We start from the raw sequence: 18,821 nt of genomic DNA, 5'->3' as shown, positions 1-18,821 counted from the left end.
TTCTTCATTTCTCCTCCTTTTACAGGTATGGGGAGTGTACCTTATCAGTGTAGGTCACAGATTTGAAATTTTCTGTACGTTTTGCCCACCAACATGTGTAGTGAATTCAAGTGGAAGCTTTGGGGTTAAATCCTGATCATCAGTGTTTATAAGGATAGGAAATAAAAGCATTGCTTCCAATGAGGGTTGCAACAGGTTATACACAGGTGTAAATATATCACAGAATCGCAGGAATCACAGAATCATCTAGGTTGGAAAAGACCTTGAAGATCATCTAGTCCAACCATTAACCTAACAGTGACAGTTCCCAACTACACCATATCCAAAAGTGCTATGTCAATGCGACTCTTAAACACCTCCAGGGATGGGGACTCCACCACTGCCCTGGGCAGCCCATTCCAACGCCTAACAACACGTTCTGTAAAGAAATACTTCCTAATATCCAGTCTAAACCTTCCCCGGCGCAACTTGAGGCCATTCCCTCTTGTCCTATCACTTATTACTTGGTTAAAGAGGCTCATCCCCAGCTCTCTGCAACCTCCTTTCAGGTAGTTGTAGAGGGCGATGAGGTCTCCCCTCAGCCTCCTCTTCTCCAGACTAAACAACCCCAGTTCCCTCAGATGCTCCTCGTACGACATGTGCTCCAGACCCTTCACCAGCTTCGGTGCCCTTCTCTGGACACGCTCGAGTCATTCAATGTCCTTTTTGTAGTGAGGGGCCCAAAACTGAACACAGTCATCGAGGTGCGGCCTCACCAGTGCCGAGTACAGGGGTAAGATCACTTCCCTGTCCCTGCTGGCCACGCTATTTCTGATACAAGCCAGGATACCATTGGCCTTCTTGGCCACCTGGGCACACTGCTGGCTCATGTTCAGATGGCTGTCAATCAAGACCCCCAGGTCCCTCTCTGACTGGCAGCTCTCCAGCCACTCCTCCCCAAGCCTGTAGCGCTGCTGGGGGTTGTTGTGGTCAAAGTGCAGCACCCGGCATTTGGCCTTATTGAAACTCCTACAGTTGGCCTGAGCCCATCGCTCCAGCCTGTCCAGGTCTCTCTGCAGAGCCTCCCTACCCTTGAGCAGATCAACACTCCCACCCAACTTGGTGTCATCTGCAAACTTACTGAGGGTGCACTCAATCCCCTAATCTAGATCATCAGTAAAGATGTTAAACAGGAGTGGCCCCAAAACCGAGCCCTGGGGGACACCACTCGTGACTGGCCACCAACCGGATTTAACTCCATTAACCACAACTCTTTGGACCCGGCCATCCAGACGGTTTTTTACCCAGCGAAGCGTGTGCCCATTCATGTTGCGGGAGGATATCGGACCTGCACAACTCTATGAGAGTTATAACAAGCAAAGCCGTTTATTTTTCCAATAGTACATACTTAGGCTCTCGCCAAAGCTCTTACTTCATAATTAACAAATCAGCAATTAGACAGTTATCAACTTTTTCTCCTATCAGCATCAGACCACTCTCACACGCGCTGTGCAGACCGATCAACTTCTTGTTCACACGCTGTTCACGCGGCGGTAACTTCTCACAGTTCAGTACTTTTCCACAGTTCAGTGTTGCAGCTGTCCGCTGTTTTTCCCTGCCACCTTGGCACAACTCAGCGGTTTCTTATTTTTCTCCCAAGGCCTGTTTTTCATCAAAGCCCGGCTGTTTCTCAGAGGCTGTGCGAAGCTGACAGGCTGCGGTCTCCCACATCTCCCCCTTTTTGTTTTACAGCTGCTCCTGCAAGAGTTTTTTTCAGAGCTTTTTCAGTTAAGGGTTAGGCAGACTTCAAAAAACACAACATACTTGAAATAATTTCACAGAAGGCTAGAAACAATACAGCAGTTACAGCTACTAGTTAAAAGGAGTAGGCTAATTTCACTACCCATAATTAGGGGATATGACTAAATACTACAAAAATAAACAGTAAGGAAAATACAGAATAGCACACTTACTTAATGGGGTACTAATATTTAGATCCGCAATTGCTGGGGAACCCTGGATGCAGCGAGAATTTAGAGTGCCCTTCCTCGCAAACCGGAAATCCTACGCGATGCGTCCATCCGTAGGTGAGGCATCCAACATCGCTGCAAGCAGGTCCAGCCTCTAAATCAGCAGGCCAAAATAACTGGCAATTTTCTTTGAGCGGAAACATCTGATTTCATCCTCCTGTTGGGTTCCACCCAGAGCCTGGCCACCACTCAAGGGGGAAAACCAAGGGAGTTTCTAATAAGGTTAAACACTTGAGTTCTTAATTCTTAATATTGCTAAACGACGTTGAATACACACAATCTTATAGCATTTCATCCTTATTAATAACTACGTTTTGTCTAAACTACATCTTTCGCTAATGACTAGTAAACTTATAGGTTTCATTAATGATCAAATACTCTTTCGTTGAGGGGTCCGTGGCATCGGATTGGAGGGTTATTCCTTCCACCTCACGATATGGCTTGACCTTCCTTGCCGGCATCCACCGGGGACCTGTGGGTGATAAAACACAAACCTATCCCTCCCCCATACCCACAGACCCACTCTCCAGGTCAGGCCTCCTTCGGGATGCTTATACAAGACCCATAGTTTGGTTGTAGAATCTGTTATAGTGGTAAAATGACGTTCTGCTGCTGTCAAAACAGAATGATTTCTGTTAAGGAAGTTAAGAGTATATAGAGTCATTGCCAGTTGATTATGTGGTGTGCCCAAAGAATTCCCCCTTCTTTGTTTTAAAATTGAGGCCTTTAATGTACTGACCATCTGAAAGATCTAAAGTTAGTCCTTTTAGAGTGTGTATACTTGTTATATATTCGGAACCAGGGGGAAATATAACTAAATGCAATTATCTGGGGGGGTTTCCTGCTTTCGTTTCTATTTGTGTTTGTACAGCTTTTCCTGAGATTCCCACGTGTTTGTGCGGAGGTGCAATCCAGGGCTTTATCCATTTAGTTGGTACCCATCGCGTCCCGTGATCTGGAATAACACAAGCATACCCTTGTCCTCATGTTATCAACTGAAAAGGACCTTCCCATTGGTTAGTTTCTGAGTTTCTCACCTTTACTTGGACGTTTTTTACAAGGTCAAACAATTCCCCTGTCATGCCTTGCATATGTTTTACCATGGGTGGCACCATTTCCCCATCTGCCAGGCGCAGATAATTTAGCACATAGATTGCTTTCTGAAGTCGTTCGGGAGGAGATGTGGCAGGCTCTCCCCCTTTTTGTTTTTGCAATTGTCTCTTTAAAGTTTGATTCATGCGCTCGATAGTGGCTTGCCCTGTTGGGGAGCGGGGAATACCAGTGATATGGGAAACTCCCCACAGATTGAGAAACTGTCGAGTTGATTGTGCTATATAACATGGGCATTGTCTGTTTTGATACAAACGGGAATACCAAGTACTGCAAAGGCGGATTTCAGGTGGCGTTGGACGTGGCGGCTTGTCTCTCCTGTTTGAGCAGTGGCCCACATGACTGCTGAAAAACAGTCAACTGAGAGATGTACATATTTGAGCTTTCCAAATTCTGGGACATGAGTAACGTCCATCTGCCAGAGTTGGAGAGAGTGCAAGCCCCGAGGATTTACCGCCCCAGGCATGGAGGTTCCAATGATCTGGCAATCTGGACATGTTTGTATTATTGCTTTGGTGTTGCTGTTAGCTCTGCCTCTTTGAACCTGCCTCTCCACGTGTCAGTGGCGCTCAGGTCGCAGAGACTAATATTGCAACACCGCAATTAGCCTGCCTCATTAAACCTGCCAATCCACATGTCAGTGGCGCTCAGATCGCAGACTAATGTCGCAGGAGGTTAAGACCTTCACGGGGACATCAGTACAAACACCAATATGATGGATACAAAATGTCCGTTTATTGAACTGTGTATCTTACCTATATACACTCACCAAGTACCTCCTTCGTGGGTGTGCCCTTAACATTACAAGCCTATCCATCACCTTACCTCGTAACAAGGGAGGGCTACAGCTATTCCTTCCGTACATCGCGAGATCTTCCGAACGCCACTCCCTACACTTTGGCATCTCCAATGGATATGCCGAATTGTTTCACAAGCACTTTTGCAGACTGGTGAAAGAATGCATGTGATTTTTTAGCTTGACCCAATTTATCTGGCATTGGACCCATCCGTGCTGGAGCCACCAACTGATCTGCCATTGCATTACCTTCTGCTATTTCACCTGGTAAATTAGTATGGCTCCTAATGTGCGTAATGAAATAGGGATTTTGTCTGTTGTTTAACAAGTACCACAGCATCCGAAACTGGTGATATAACTGTTGTTGTTTGCAATGTTTCAATACTTCTCTTTCTATTCGTTGAACTACCCCTACCACGTATAGAGAGTCAGAGACAACATTAAGAGGTTTGTGTTCCCATAGTTTAAAAGCCTCTATTACTGCTTGTAATTCCACTTGCTGCATGGAGCCGGAGGATTGAACTACATGTTTTTCCCATTGTTCTCCATTCCGCCAAACCACTGCTGCCTTTCCAGTCTTACCGCCTCCGTCGGTAAACACTGTTGGTCCATCAACCGGCTGCAAGCTACGCATAGGCATTCGTTCTAGTCCGGTGTTTTTGAGAAAGGTGAACATGCGATGTGCAGGATAATGGATGCTTATAGTTCCTGTATATCCCTTTAATGCAATCTGCAATTCCATTGAATTTTGTAAACCCCATTCAAGATAGTCTTGTTGCAATGGGAGCAATAGTGTTGCTGGTTCTTCTCCTGATATTTCTACAATTCGAGACCGACCTTTGATTATAAGTGATGACAGTATCTCTAATCTTGTGCTAATGTTTTTTTTAGGCTGAAAAGGAACAAAGACCCATTCTAATATTCGCAAGGGATCTGCTTCTGTCTCCAACCATTGCATAATGATAGCATATGGGTGCTGATCATGGTTTACCAATGCTAATTTTAAATCCTTGTTTGGCTCTCGTCTGTCTCCGTAGGTGGTTTTCAACCATGCTACAATATTCTTTAGTGCTCTTTCTGCTTCAGGAGTTAATTTTCTAGGTGAATTTAAGTCACCGTCTCCTGCTAAGAGGGATATTAATGGGCCTAATTCCTCATTCGTGATTCCACAAATGTTTCGAACCCAATTCAGGTCACCTACTAGTTTTTGAACATCATTCAGGGTCTTTACGTTAGTTCTAATTTGTATTTTTTGCGGAAAGACAGCAGTCTGTGTGATTTTCCACCCTAGATAGCTCCATGGCATCTGTTGTTGAATTTTTTCTGGTGCAATCTGCAACCCGCCTTTGCTCAATTCATTTGTTAGCTCCTTGATTAATTGCTCTTTGTTTAATTTATTTCCTGCAATCAGTATATCATCCATATAATGATAGATGAGGTATTGAGGCCATTGTCTCCTAATTGGTCCCAATGTCCAATCCACATAAATTTGGCACATCGTGGGTGAATTTTTCATGCCTTGTGGCAACACTGTCCAATGATATCTTTTCATCGGCTCAGCCTTATTAATTGTCGGCACAGAAAAGGCAAAGTGCTCCGCGTCCTGCTTCTGCAAAGGTATTATGAAAAAACAATCTTTTAAATCTATTATCAATATGTCCCAATTTCGGGGAATCATGCTGGGAGATGGTAGGCCAGGTTGCAATGCTCCCATGTCGTCAATGACCTCGTTTACTTTTCTTAAGTCATGCAGGAGTCTCCATTTGCCACTCTTTTTTGGGATAACAAATACAGGAGTGTTCCATGGACTCGTAGTGGCCTTAATATGTCCCTTAGCCAATTGTTCTTGTACCAATTCCTGCAATTTAGCGACCTTTTCATGGGTTAGCAGCCATTGATCCACCCAAACCGGAGTGTCAGTTTTCCACTTCAGCTTAAGTATTGGTTGCTTTTCAATGGCCGCTCCGCAAAATGTTCCGGGTTGCTTACAATGGTGCAATTCACCTGACCCAAGACATCCCGGCCCAGAAGGCTGATTGGTATAGGAGCAACATAGGGCCGAACTGAGCAGACAAGGCCGTCAGGGTTTTCACACAACAGTGTAACCACGCTCTGCATTGTGGTTGACACTCCGCCCACCCCCATTAGCCCATGAGCAGGATTAATCAATTGCCATGTGCTAGGCCATTCCGTTTGTGCTATAACGGTTACATCTGCTCCAGTATCAACCAAAATACCACACACCAAAACCTTTGGCTGAGCCTGGGGGTGCGTAAACCTAATCCTCAGGGTGGGCTTCCTTTTTCTTATTTCTAGTGCCCAAAAAACATTCGGTTCCCCTGTGGATCCAAAACTACCCTCACCCCTATCTTGTTCCAGCGCATGCGGAACACATGCTTTAAAATGGCACAAGTTGGGCGATGCGACTGGCAGCAGGGATGTTAACTGGTGGCATGGGTGTCCAGACCATAATCTGGATTTGTCTGGTAAAATCAGCATCTATGACTCCGGGTAATACAAAAAGCCCTTTTCTTGTTGCAGATGATCATCCCAACAAAAGGGCACTCAAACCATATCCAAGTGGCCCTTTTGTGGTCGTTAGAATACAGTGCATTGTAGAGTCCCAGAGGGTGGCCTCTACTGCTGTTGCCAGGTCCACTCCGGCACTCCCTGCGGTGCTGGCACTGACGCTTGCCAGGCTGCCTGATTGTTCGCTGCCATTTGTGTCAACGCGCGGTGCGACGGCGCGCTCTGCTGGCCGTTTCCCAAAAATGACCCATTCTGATGATACTTGGAACAACAGATCGCAGCCACGTGTCCCGGTTTATGGCATCGGTGACAAACCACTTTTGCGGCCCCCTGCTGTTTCACCGTATTCAAAGGCTGTTTGTTCTTTAACTTTGTCCAGCATTGAGCCTTAAAATGACCAGGCCTGCCACAATTATAACATTTTTTGTCACAATTAGAACATTTTCTATCAGACATGTCCGGTTTGATTGCAGTCGCAAAAGCTTCTGCAAGTGCTGTCATCTGATGAGCTGTTGAACCCACGCGATTGCAAGCCTCCACCATATCCACTAAGGAGGCGTCTCTCGGTAATGCCAATAGAATCCTTTTACAGTCCTCATTGGCATTTTCAATTGCTGGGTTCATAAGTATAGCCATTTTTGCTTCTTCATTAACAAATTGTCTATTAAGCGCGTCCCTCAGTTTATCAATGAAAGCCATATACGGCTCTTGATTACCCTGCCATATTTGTGTGTAGGACCGTTGCACCCATCCTTCCTCAGGCAGTGTCATCAGAGCCTTTAGAGTTAAGCGGGCAGTTGTCCGTAAAGCTTCTGTCGGCAGCCGGGCTTGTAACTGGACATCAAGAAAAGCTCCGGTTCCCGTCAACTGCTCAAAGCCGATCAGATAGAGAGGATCTCCTTGCTGCCGCTCTAAATTTGCCAGAGCAGCATCGGCACATAATTTATGCCACCTGTCCTTCCACAGCAGTCTCTGGGTCGGGATGAGCAGCATATCAGCCATTTGCTGACAGTCATATGGTGTTAATAGCTGTGCCCCGAAAATATTGTTGAGCAGAGCTTGCGTAAACAGGGCCATTAGGCCGTAACTCTGTACTGATTTATGAACCTCTTTAATCATGTCCCAATGAAACGGAACCCACTTATTTGGCTGACCTTGGGTCACAGTAACCGGGAAGGCGGATGGTAAAATGACCCCCTCACTCATCGCTTTTCTCTGTATATCTGTCCATCTATTCCTTGGATCACACCCCACACATTTCTGTGATAATATCTGTTTTTTACGGTCATTAAGCACGTCATCATTGGAATGAACCATTTGATTTTCGTCGGGGGGGGGTCAGGCCACTTCTCCTCACTATCATCCGGCAGCGGCGGATACAGGAATTCGGCGGGTGGGGCGCTGGGCTCCACGCGATCGGTATGCACACTGCGGGGGGGGTTTCGGCGGGGGCCTTTTTGGTATGGTACCCGCTTCTTGATTTTTTCGGTTACCCTGGTGACAAGGGCAATCCGGAGGGCAATGCAGGCATTCATTTTTACAATCCCCTGATACACTTGAGGCGGAAATTGCAGTCTCGCCTGCCAGGCTTACAGGGGTTTGCTCCAGAGTCACGCTAGCCCGCTGAGCGGCCTTTCGGTCTGCTCTCAGAGCTTTAAGAGTATCCGAAAGCAACTTCCAAGTGGTCGCGAGCTCACTGGCATGTTGATCCCCCATAGCCATAGCATCCCACAACTGTTCACCTATTTCAGCCCATTTTGCTGGTTCAAAGGCTGTGACGGTATCGACAGGACAGCCGTGGTTTCTGCACCATTTAAGTAACCTTCGTACAAAAGTTTCGTTATAAGTTATCCCTCCCTTAGAGTGTAAGTTATCCCTCTCTTAGAGAGTATATGCAGCAGGAGTCTGACAGTGGCCGTCTCCTCTGCGGACTTGTTCTGCCCCATGCTGCCCCCGATCGATCACCTCTCCTGGGTGAGTTTCCGTCAATCGACTGTTTTCCATCCTCCCTGCCACAGCCCCGCTGCAGACAGTACCTCCAATCGGGGATCCTCCCGCGGCGTCTTCTGCGCTCCGTCCTGGGACATCGGGGTCACTATTTGTTGCAGGAGGATATCGGACCTGCACAACTCTGTGAGAGTTATAACAAAGCCGTTTATTTTTCCAATAGTACATACTTATGCTCTCGCCAAAGCTCTTACTTCATAATTAGCAAATCAGCAATTAGACAGCTCTCAACCTTTTCTCCTATCAGCATAAGACCACTCTAACACGCGCTGTGCAGACCAATCACCTTCTTATTCACGCGCTGTTCACGCGGCGGTAACTTCTCACAGTTCAGTACTTTTCCACAGTTCAGTGTTGCAGCTGTCCGTTGTTTTTCCCTGCCACCTTGGCCCAACTCAGCAGTTTCTTATCTTTCTTCCAAGGCCTGTTTCTCATCAAAGCCTAGCTGTTTCTCAGAGGCTGTTCGAAGCTGACAGGCCGCGGTCTCCCACACATTCAAGCCACGAGCAGCCAGTTTTGCCAGGAGAATGCTGTGGGAAACAGTGTCAAAGGCCTTACTGAAGTCAAGGTAAACAACATCCACAGCCTTTCCCTCATACAATAAGCAGGTCGCCCTGTCGTAGAAGGAGATCAGGTTTGTCAAGCAGGACCTGCCTTTCATAAACCCATGCTGACTGGGCCTGATCATCTGGTTGTCCCGCATGTGTTGTGTGATGGTACTCAGGATGAGCTGCTCCATCAGCTTCCCGGGCACTGAAGTCAAGCTGACAGGCCTGTAATTTCCCGGATCATCCTTCCAACCCTTCTTATAGATGGGCGCCACATTGGCCAATTTCCAATCTGTCGGGACCTCCCCAGTCAGCCAGGACTGCTGGTAAATGCTGGAAAGCGGCTTGGCGAGCATCCCAGCCAGCTCCTTCAGCACCCTCGGGTGTATCCCATCTGGTCCCATAGACTTGTATGTGTCTATGTGATGCAGTAGGTCACTGACTATCTCCTCCTGGATTGCGGGGGGGTCATTCTCCCAGTCTCTGTCCTCTGGCTGAGGAGGCTGGATTCCCTCAGTACAACTAGTCTTGTTATTAAAGACTGAGGCAAAGAAGGCATTAAGGACCTCAGCCTTCTCCTCATCACTTGTTACCATGTTTCCTCCTGCATCTCGCAGGGGATGGAGACTCTCCCTGGTCTTTCTTTTGATACTGACATACTTGTAGAAACATTTCTTGTTGTCCTTGATTGCTGAAGCCAGATTAATTTCTAGCTGGGCTTTATAATAATAATTATAATAATGTTTAATAATATGTATTATACAGTGCTGCACTGCACTGATCTTAAGGAAGGATGGTCTGACCTGAATCAGATCAAGCAGCATTTTCCCAGGGAAATCAGTCTGTTAGAAACACTGCAGGATGAGTTGCGTTGGTTTGAATTTATTTTTCCCCTTAGGAAGCCTGGCCCATTATTTTAAATCACTGTAATTCTGGTAATGTGTTTCACCTGTTTTGAGTCTTTTTTTATTCTAGTGAATCAGAATTTCCCAGCCTGTTTCTGTGATCAACAGATACTTGTGCACCTTTGCATTTCTTGATGTTTAATGCTACTGAAACCCTTTCCTTTTTTTTTAATTCTTATAATCTTTCATTGTATAAGTATTATTGTTTACTGAAATGGACATTCTAGTTACCTATTTCAGCTTCAATAAGTGTTTTAATTTTTCTTTTTTTTTAGAATATGTATTTCTGAATTGAAGCTATGTAATGGTTCATTACAATAAGAATTTGAACATCTTTAAGAGAAAGAGATGCCCTGCAGAAGAGGAAGGCAGTCTACTCTGGAGACATTACCGATAGCCAGGGATAACCAACACTGCAGTATGGGCTACCCAAATGATGTAATGCAGTAGTTAAAAGGAGCAAGGTCATTATCTGACTGTAGTGGCCATGAAACTTGAGGGGTTTGGCAAAAGTAATGTTTTGTTTGTAATAAAGCGGTAATGTTTCTTCCTTTTACAAATACTGCTTTCATCTTCATTTTTTGCTTGCTGTTGCACACAGAAGACCTTAACCACTCTGCAGCAAGCATTTCATAGCAAGCTAACTTTGATCCGGTTGCTGTCTATCACAGCAGAACAGAAACTCTGTAACAGCTCTTTAATGAGAAACATTTAAAATTGCTATTAAATTTTAATCTGGCTTTGTGTTTTCAGGTGTATTTATGACCAAAAAAAATTGTGATGCCAGTGCATCTCTCTCTTACAGAACAGCACATATGGTAAACTCTGTTTTGGCATTTATTTAAATGAAGTGGTAAATAAAATGGTAGGAAGTGGATAGCATTTATTAATACATAATCCTGAAGTTCCTGCCAGAAGGCCTGGTAAGATATTAATATTAATGCTTGACTTTAACTCTTTATCTTTTCTAATATACTATGTTTTATTAACAAGCTAATTAGCAGAAACTTAAGAATGGTTTACTCAGTTATATTAACAAGAACAGCTGCTATGATATAACAAAGTGAATTAAAAGTGAGCTAGCAGTGTTAAGCTCTTTAAAATACTCATTTAGGCCAAGGGATGAACCAAGCAATAATAGAGGAGTGCCACTTACCTGAACTTGGCTCTCAGGCTGAAAGCTTCATGCACAAGTGTATTGTATTGTTGTAGGCCTGGCAAAAAGTACTAATGCGGTAATATCTAAGACAACAGACCCTCAGTTTCTGGGAAGGGATGGGGTCTTTCAGTTGAGCAAAAGGATGGTAAGTTTGAAATACAAATATATTCGTGTTGTTGGCATTGGCTTGCCATGAGAGGTATCAGCAGAATCTGTGAGGTCACTTATGGAGGCCTGCCTCTTTCCCTCCGTTACTCTGATGACTTCTTTTGAGGTACAATATTGTAGAGCTTTGGGTCCCACAGTCCATCAAATCCCTTAAACTTGGTTGTAGATTTTCCTTGTCCTTTGCCTTATCCCCCACCTCCCACCCAGTACTGCCTGACCCTGCTCTTCTTTCACTGTGCTTTTCAGCTCTCCTTTCCTTCACCATGACTTACTGATTCTTTTCCATCTCAAACCCAAGCTGCTCCAGCTCCACCACAAAGTAATAATAATATACTAATGACTTCTTGAAACACCAAGCAACTAAACCTATCAAACTAACATTTTACATCCATGTCTTGTATAATGGTGTACTGGGTCTGGCTGAGCCAGAATTGGTTTTCTCCTATAGCAGCCCTCATGGTTCTGTATTTTATGTTGGGAGCTGGCAGGGTGTTGATAGCACACTGGTGTTGTGGCTACTGCTGAGTAGTGCTTACACAGCACCAAGGCTCTTTCTGACATTTCCCCCCCACAGTGGGACGGGGTGGGCAAGATCTTGGGAGGGGACACAACCAGGACAGCTGACCCCAACTGACCAAAGGGATATTCCAGACCATATGACGTCTGCTCAGTATAAAGCTGGGAGAAAGGAGGAAGGGGGTGGGGTCACCCTTGGTCCTCCGAGGCAACCACTACGCGTATTGGAGCCCTGCTTCCTGAGAAGGCCCGACATCGCCTGTTCATGGGAAGTAGAGAATAAATCTGTTTTCTTTTTTTTGCTTCTGTGCGCGGACCTTTGCTTCGCTTTGCTTATATTAAAACTGCTTTTGTTTTACCCACAAGGGTTGGGTTTTTTTCCTATCTTATTTTCTTTCCCCTCTTTGCCCTGTTGAGAAAAAAAGGGGAAGGGGGGGAAGTGATAGAGCGACTTGGTGGGTACCTGGCATTTAGTCAAGGTCAAACTACCACAGTATTTTTTGGCGCCCAACATGGGGAAAGACAACAGCAGTTTTATATTAATTGTGCTATAGCTATAGCAGTTATTAAGTGACAAGCTCTTGTGCTGGTCACGGGTTTGTTTATTGCTCTGCTTATCTTTATTTTGCTAAGCTCGGGAACATGCTGGAAGAAATTGGGAACATCATGAGTGGTTTTATTCTGCAGGCTCCCAAAGTACTTATTAATCCTTATGTTAGCTCTTTGATACTGTTCATTAATGCTATTTGCCTATTGTGGGTTGTGTGGAGCTCGGTAGGTTTTTGGTGTAAGAGAAGGCAAATTTTGGGTGAGAGAATACCAAAATGTGCCCTGAGGCGGCCTGTCCCTGGGTGGCAGGGGGAGTGGAAGGATTTGGGCAGATTCCTAGGACGGTTATCACCTCCTGTAGCCTGGGATCTTACCCCTGAACAGGCAAGCAACCCCGCAAAATTGACACAACACCTGATAGAAGGGTGCCTTGTCTATCCCGATGAAAATCAGCACCTCCTAGCGCTGTACTGGGGCCTGGCCTGTGCTTATCGAGCTGCAGTTCAGTGCTCTCAAAGGACTGTGGTGGAGATGGGAACTCAAACAATAACAACAACAGCAGAGATTGCCCCAGTAGTAAAAAAGAAACAGTGGACAAGGAGAACAACAGGTCCATATCCTCGATTAATAAGGGAGGAGAAAGAAGAGGAAGAAGCGGGTCCTTCAGCAAAGGGGTCAGAAGAGGGAATAACAGAACTCAAACAGGAGGCGGAAACTACCCGGTCCCTGACGTCATCAGAACTGCGAGATCTGCGGAAAGACTATAGCCGCCAGCCGGGTGAGCGGATTGCTGCCTGGCTGCTTCGATGCTGGGATAATGGGGCTGATGCTCAGCAGCTGGAAGGTAAGGAAGCCCAACAGCTGGGTTCCCTTGCTAGAGATCGAGGAATTGAAAGGGGGATTGGAAAAGAGACAGCAATTTGCAGTCTGTGGAGACGGCTCCTTTCAAGTGTTAAAGCAAGATATCCTTTCAAGGAAGATCTTACGGACAACTCCCCAGGGAGGTGGACTACTGCAGATGAAGGTGTCCAGCACCTGAGAGAATTAGCAGTGCTGGAAGTCATCTATGGTGATACAGATAATGATGAAGCCCCTAAAAATCCAGAGGATGTCCTGTGCACACGGGCCATGTGGAGGAAGGTGATTAAAGGTGCACCATCCTCGTATTCTGCTGGCTTGGCTGCAATGTACTACCCAGAAATGGATGCGGGAGAAGGACTAAGATGTACACCAACTGTGGAGGCAGTCTCTTCCTGGCTTCAGAACTCTGAAGAGAGTCTTGGTACCTCCTCATCTCTACGGGCGAGCGCCCTGGATGTCAGGAGCACCCCAAGAAATCAGTTCTCTTCCGCCCCAGTCAGAGGGAAAGGGAAACCCAGGCGCATGACACGTGGCGAACTTTGGTTCTTCCTGCGTGACCAGGGGGAGGACACGAGGAAGCGGGATGGTCAACCCACCTTCCAGTTGGAAGCTCATGTACATGAATTGCAAGGAAAGACCCCTGCCAAGAAGAAGACATCCAAGAAGGTTGTTAATGTAGCTGGTGTGAAACCACAAGAAAGTAATCAGTGATCTCCCAGATACAGGAAGACTGAGATCACCTCCCTTGGTCCTGATGAAGGAATCTCCGGCCTGGCACGGCAAGGGTCAGACAGTGAATACTCCGACCAAGAACAGGAATAGAGGGCCCCTGCCTCCAGCCAGGAGGAGGAAAGGGATGATCGGGTGTATTGGACAGTGTGGATTCGATGGCCTGGCACATCAAATCCACAGAAGTACCAGGCTTTAATCGACACCGGGGCACAGTGTACATTAATGCCATCAAGTTATAGAGGGGCAGAACCTATCTGGATCTCAGAAGTGACAGGGGGATGTCAAGAACTGTCAGTACTGGAGGCCAAGGTTAGCTTGACCGGGGACAAGTGGGAAAAACATCCCATTGTAACTGGCCCAGAAGCCCCTTGTATCTTGGGCATTGACTACCTCAAGAGGGGGTATTTCAAAGACCCAAAAGGATACCGATGGGCTTTTGGTGTGGCCAGTGTGAACACAGACAAGGTCAAACAGTTGTCTAATCTGCCTGGCCTCTCGAAAGATCCTTTTGTTGTAGGACTGTTGCGAGTTGAAGAACAACAGGTGCCAATTGCTATGAGGACCGTGCACCGACGGCAGTATCGCACGAACCGAGACTCTCTGGCTCCCATCCAAGAACTGATCCGTCAACTGGAGACCCAAGGTGTCATCAGTAAGACACATTCGCCTTTTAATAGCCCAATATGGCCAGTGCGAAAGTCTGACGGAGGGTGGAGGTTGACAGTAGACTATCGTGGCCTGAACGAAGTGACGCCACCACTGAGTGCTGCTGTACCAGATATGTTAGAGCTCCAATATGAACTGGAGTCAAAGGCAGCCAAGTGGTACGCCACAATCGACATCGCCAATGCATTCTTTTCAATTCCTTTGGCAGAAGAGTGCAGGCCACGGTTTGCTTTCACGTGGAGGAGTGTCCAGTATACCTGGAATCAACTGCCCCAGGGGTGGAAGCACAGCCCCACTATTTGTCATGGACTAATTCAAACTGCACTGGAAAAGGGTGATGCCCCTGAACATCTACAATACATCGATGACATCATTGTGTGGGGCAACAAGGCAGAAGAAGTGTTCAAGAAAGGACAAAGAGTAATTGAGATTCTTCTGAGAGCTGGGTTTGCCATAAAGAAAAGCAAGGTCAAGGGACCAGCACAGGAGATTCAGTTCTTGGGCATAAAATGGCAAGATGGACGCCGCCATGTGCCTATGGAGGTTGTCAACAAGATAGCAGCTATGTCTCCACCGACCAACAAGAAAGAAACACAAGCTTTCTTAGGACTTGTGGGATTTTGGAGGATGCACATTCCAGGTTACAGTCAGCTGGTGAGCCCTCTCTATCAAGTAACCCGAAAGAAGAACCATTTTGAGTGGGGTCTTGAGCAACAACAAGCCTTTGAGCACATCAAACAGGAGATAGCTCGGGCGGTAGCTCTTGGGCCTATTCGGACAGGACCAGCTGTGCAAAATGTACTTTACACAGCAACTGGGGAGCATGGCCTCACATGGAGCCTCTGGCAGAAGATACCAGGTGAAACTCGGGGTCGACCATTAGGATTTTGGAGCCGGGGATATCGAGGATCAGAAGCCCACTGCACTCTGACTGAAAAGGAGATACTAGCAGCATATGAGGGGATTCGAGCCGCTTCCGAAGTTGTTGGTACAGAAGAACAGCTCCTCTTGGCACCGCGATTGCCTGTACTACATTGGATGTTCAAAGGAAACATCCCTTCTACGCACCATGCAACCAGTGCTACCTGGAGTAAATGGGTAGCGTTAATCACGCAACGAGCTCGACTGGGAAAACCCAACCGTCCAGGGATCCTGGAAGAGATCATGGACTGGCCAGAAGGTAGAGATTTTGGAGCACTGCCTGAGGAGGTGGCTCGTGCCCAAGAAGCACCGCCATATAATGAGTTACCAGAAGATGAAAGGCGGTATGCTCTGTTTACTGATGGATCCTGTCGTGTGGTAGGAAACCATCGGAAGTGGAAAGCTGCTGTGTGGAGTCCCACAAGACAAGTCATTGAGGCCACTGAAGGAGAGGGCGAGTCAAGTCAGTTTGCAGAAGTAAAAGCGATCCAACTAGCCCTAGAGATTGATGAACGAGAAAAGTGGCCAGTACTGTATCTCTACACTGACTCCTGGATGGTGGCTAACGCCCTGTGGGGGTGGCTACAGGAGTGGAAGAAGACCAATTGGCAGCGCAGAGGTAAACTCATCTGGGCTGCTGCACTGTGGCAGGACATCGCTGCCCGAGTGGAAAACGTGGCTCTAAAGGTACGTCATGTAGATGCTCATGTGCCCAAAAGCCGTGCCACCAAAGAATGTCAAAAAAATGAGCGAGTAGACAAGGCTGCTAAAATTGAAGTAGCTCGGCTGGACCTGCACTGGGAGCGCAAGGGTGAGCTATTTGTAGCTCGATGGGCCCATGAAACATCCAGGCATCTCGGGAGAGATGCAACGTACAGATGGGCTCGTGATCGAGGGGTGGACCTGACCGTGGAGGCCATCTCACAGGTCACTCATGAATGCAAAACATGTGCTGCAATCAAGCGAGCCACACGAGTAAAGTGTCCCTGGAACAGAGGGCAATGGCTGAGTTTTCGATATGGTGAGGCCTGGCAAATTGACTATATTGGACCATTGCCACGGACACGCCAAGACAAGCGCTACATACTCACCATGGTGGAAGCGACTACTGGTTGGCTTGAGACGTACCCTGTAAATCATGCCACTGCCCGAAATACCATCTTAGGTCTTGAAAGGCAAATTTTATGTCGACATGGTACTCCTGAAAAAATCGAATCAGACAATGGGACCCATTTTTGAAATAATCTTATAAACTCCTGGGCAAAGAAACACGGCATTGAGTGGGTGTATCACATCCCTTATTACCCACAAGAGTCTGGAAAGAATGAAAGATACAATGGACTGTTGAAGACTATGTTGAGAGCATTGGACAATGGGGGATGGAAGCACCGGGATATAAATTTAGCAGAAGCCACTTGGCTAATTAACACCAGAGGATCTGTTAACCGTCCTGGTCCTGCCCAAACAAAACCCCTTCATACTGTGGGAGGAGATAAGGTCCCTGTAGTACACACAGGGAAATGGCTGGGGAAGGCAGTGTGGATTGCTCCTCCCTTGGGAAAAGGCAAGCCCACTCGTGGGATTGTTTTTGCTCAGGGACCTGGATGTACTTGGTGGGTAATGTGGGAGAATGGGGATACTCAGTGTGTGCCTCAAGGAGATTTAACCTTGGGGGGAAAATAATCTGTGGGGTGAGTTGTATGTTGCAGGAAGTGATGGAGGAAGTAGGAACGACGAAGAGTGAACCAGATACGTGCGATGATGACCCAAACCTAGCCGGTGCTGGAGTCCAACAGTCAAACATACTGCTCTGTCCTCAACATCCATCTTGACAGATGGGAGCCAAGTCACCGAACATCTGGAGGAGTGAAGAAAGCTTACGGAATGGATAAATGAGTGTTATGTGGGACCTGGGCATGACGTAAATGGTATGGAATAAGGGGTGGAGACTGTACCGGGTCTGGCTGAGCCAGAATTGGTTTTCCCCTGTAGCAGCCCTCATGGTGCTGTGTTTTATGTTGGGAGCTGGCAGGGTGTTGATAGCACACTGGTGTTGTGGCTACTGCTGAGTAGTGCTTACACAGCACCAAGGCTCTTTCCGACATTTCCCCCTCCCACAGTGGGACGGGGTGGGCAAGATCTTGGGAGGGGACACAACCAGGACAGCTGACCCGAACTGACCAAAGGGATATTCCAGACCATATGACGTCTGCTCAAGTATAAATCTGGGAAAAAGGAGGAAGGGGGTGGGGTCACCCTTGGTCCTCCGAGGCAACCACTACGCGCATTGGAGCCCTGCTTCCTGAGAAGGCCCGACATCGCCTGTTCATGGGAAGTAGAGAATAAATCTGTTTTCTTTTTTTGCTTCTGTGCGCGGACCTTTGCTTCGCTTTGCTTATATTAAAACTGCTTTTGTTTTACCCACAAGGGTTGGAGTTTTTTCCTATCTTATTTTCTTTCCCCTCTTTGCCCTGTTGAGAAAAAAGGGGAAGAGGGGGGAAGTGATAGAGCGACTTGGTGGGTACCTGGCATTAAGCCAAGTTCAAGCCACCACAAATGGTCACTATGTGTATCTGTTTTCATTCTACTTTTGTAACAGTGGGACATAATTATCCCAGATGGAGAGTAAGGCTCCATTGTTTTTAGGCACTAATCAAGGATTTTACAACTCCAGTACCATCTTTTCTCAGACTATATGAATAGCTTCAACAGTCCGTAGGAGAACATCCAGTCCTGTCAGAGGAATATGTGCATGAAGTTTACATTCAGAATTAATGTAAATGGACATGAGTAGGAGGCCTGTATGCTTAAATTATGAGGAAGAAATAAACTGTTATGGTCATCTCTGCTCCTTGCCCTGAAAGAAAACTACAATTTAGCCTGTGTATATAAATGTATTGGAAACTTGGAGACAATGGAAAAAATACAGGTTTCTGTTGAAAATGTGATATCTGTGCTAGTTAAATATTTATCAGAAGTAAACTTCACTTGTTCCATTAAGGAAGTGTATAATTAGCAAAAACAAAGAGCACATAGGTACACTTGTCAACACTTAAGTATTTATTTATGTTATGAAATAAGTGTATATAGCACAGCTCTAGCACTATACTTAATTCTTGCTAAGACTACTGATTATATTTTTTAGCACAGCACAATTTAAAAACAGGGAAAATGATAAAAGTAGAAAATAAAAGTAGTGGTGTTGTTTTCTCTAAATGGAAAAGAAAGATTTCAAGGTCTCAGAAGAAGTATGTAAATTTTGTTGTGAGGGAGACTTTGGAGTCCAGGACACCCTAGAACATTCTAGAAAAGAAATATCATTGGTTTTTATTAAACTGAAGAATA

At 46.3% G+C, this 18,821-nt stretch overlaps 1 protein-coding gene across 2 annotated transcripts in view; it reads right to left on the bottom strand.

The window, feature by feature from the left end:
* LOC141917808 (uncharacterized) overlaps nucleotides 1-18,821 on the bottom strand; it is a 730,013-nt gene that overhangs the window by 439,846 nt on the left and 271,346 nt on the right. The window lies entirely within an intron of this gene.

The sequence above is a fragment of the Strix aluco genome, chromosome W, assembly GCF_031877795.1.
Source record: "Strix aluco isolate bStrAlu1 chromosome W, bStrAlu1.hap1, whole genome shotgun sequence".
NCBI lineage: Eukaryota > Metazoa > Chordata > Aves > Strigiformes > Strigidae > Strix > Strix aluco.
This window is presented reverse-complemented; position numbering and strand designations above follow the sequence as displayed.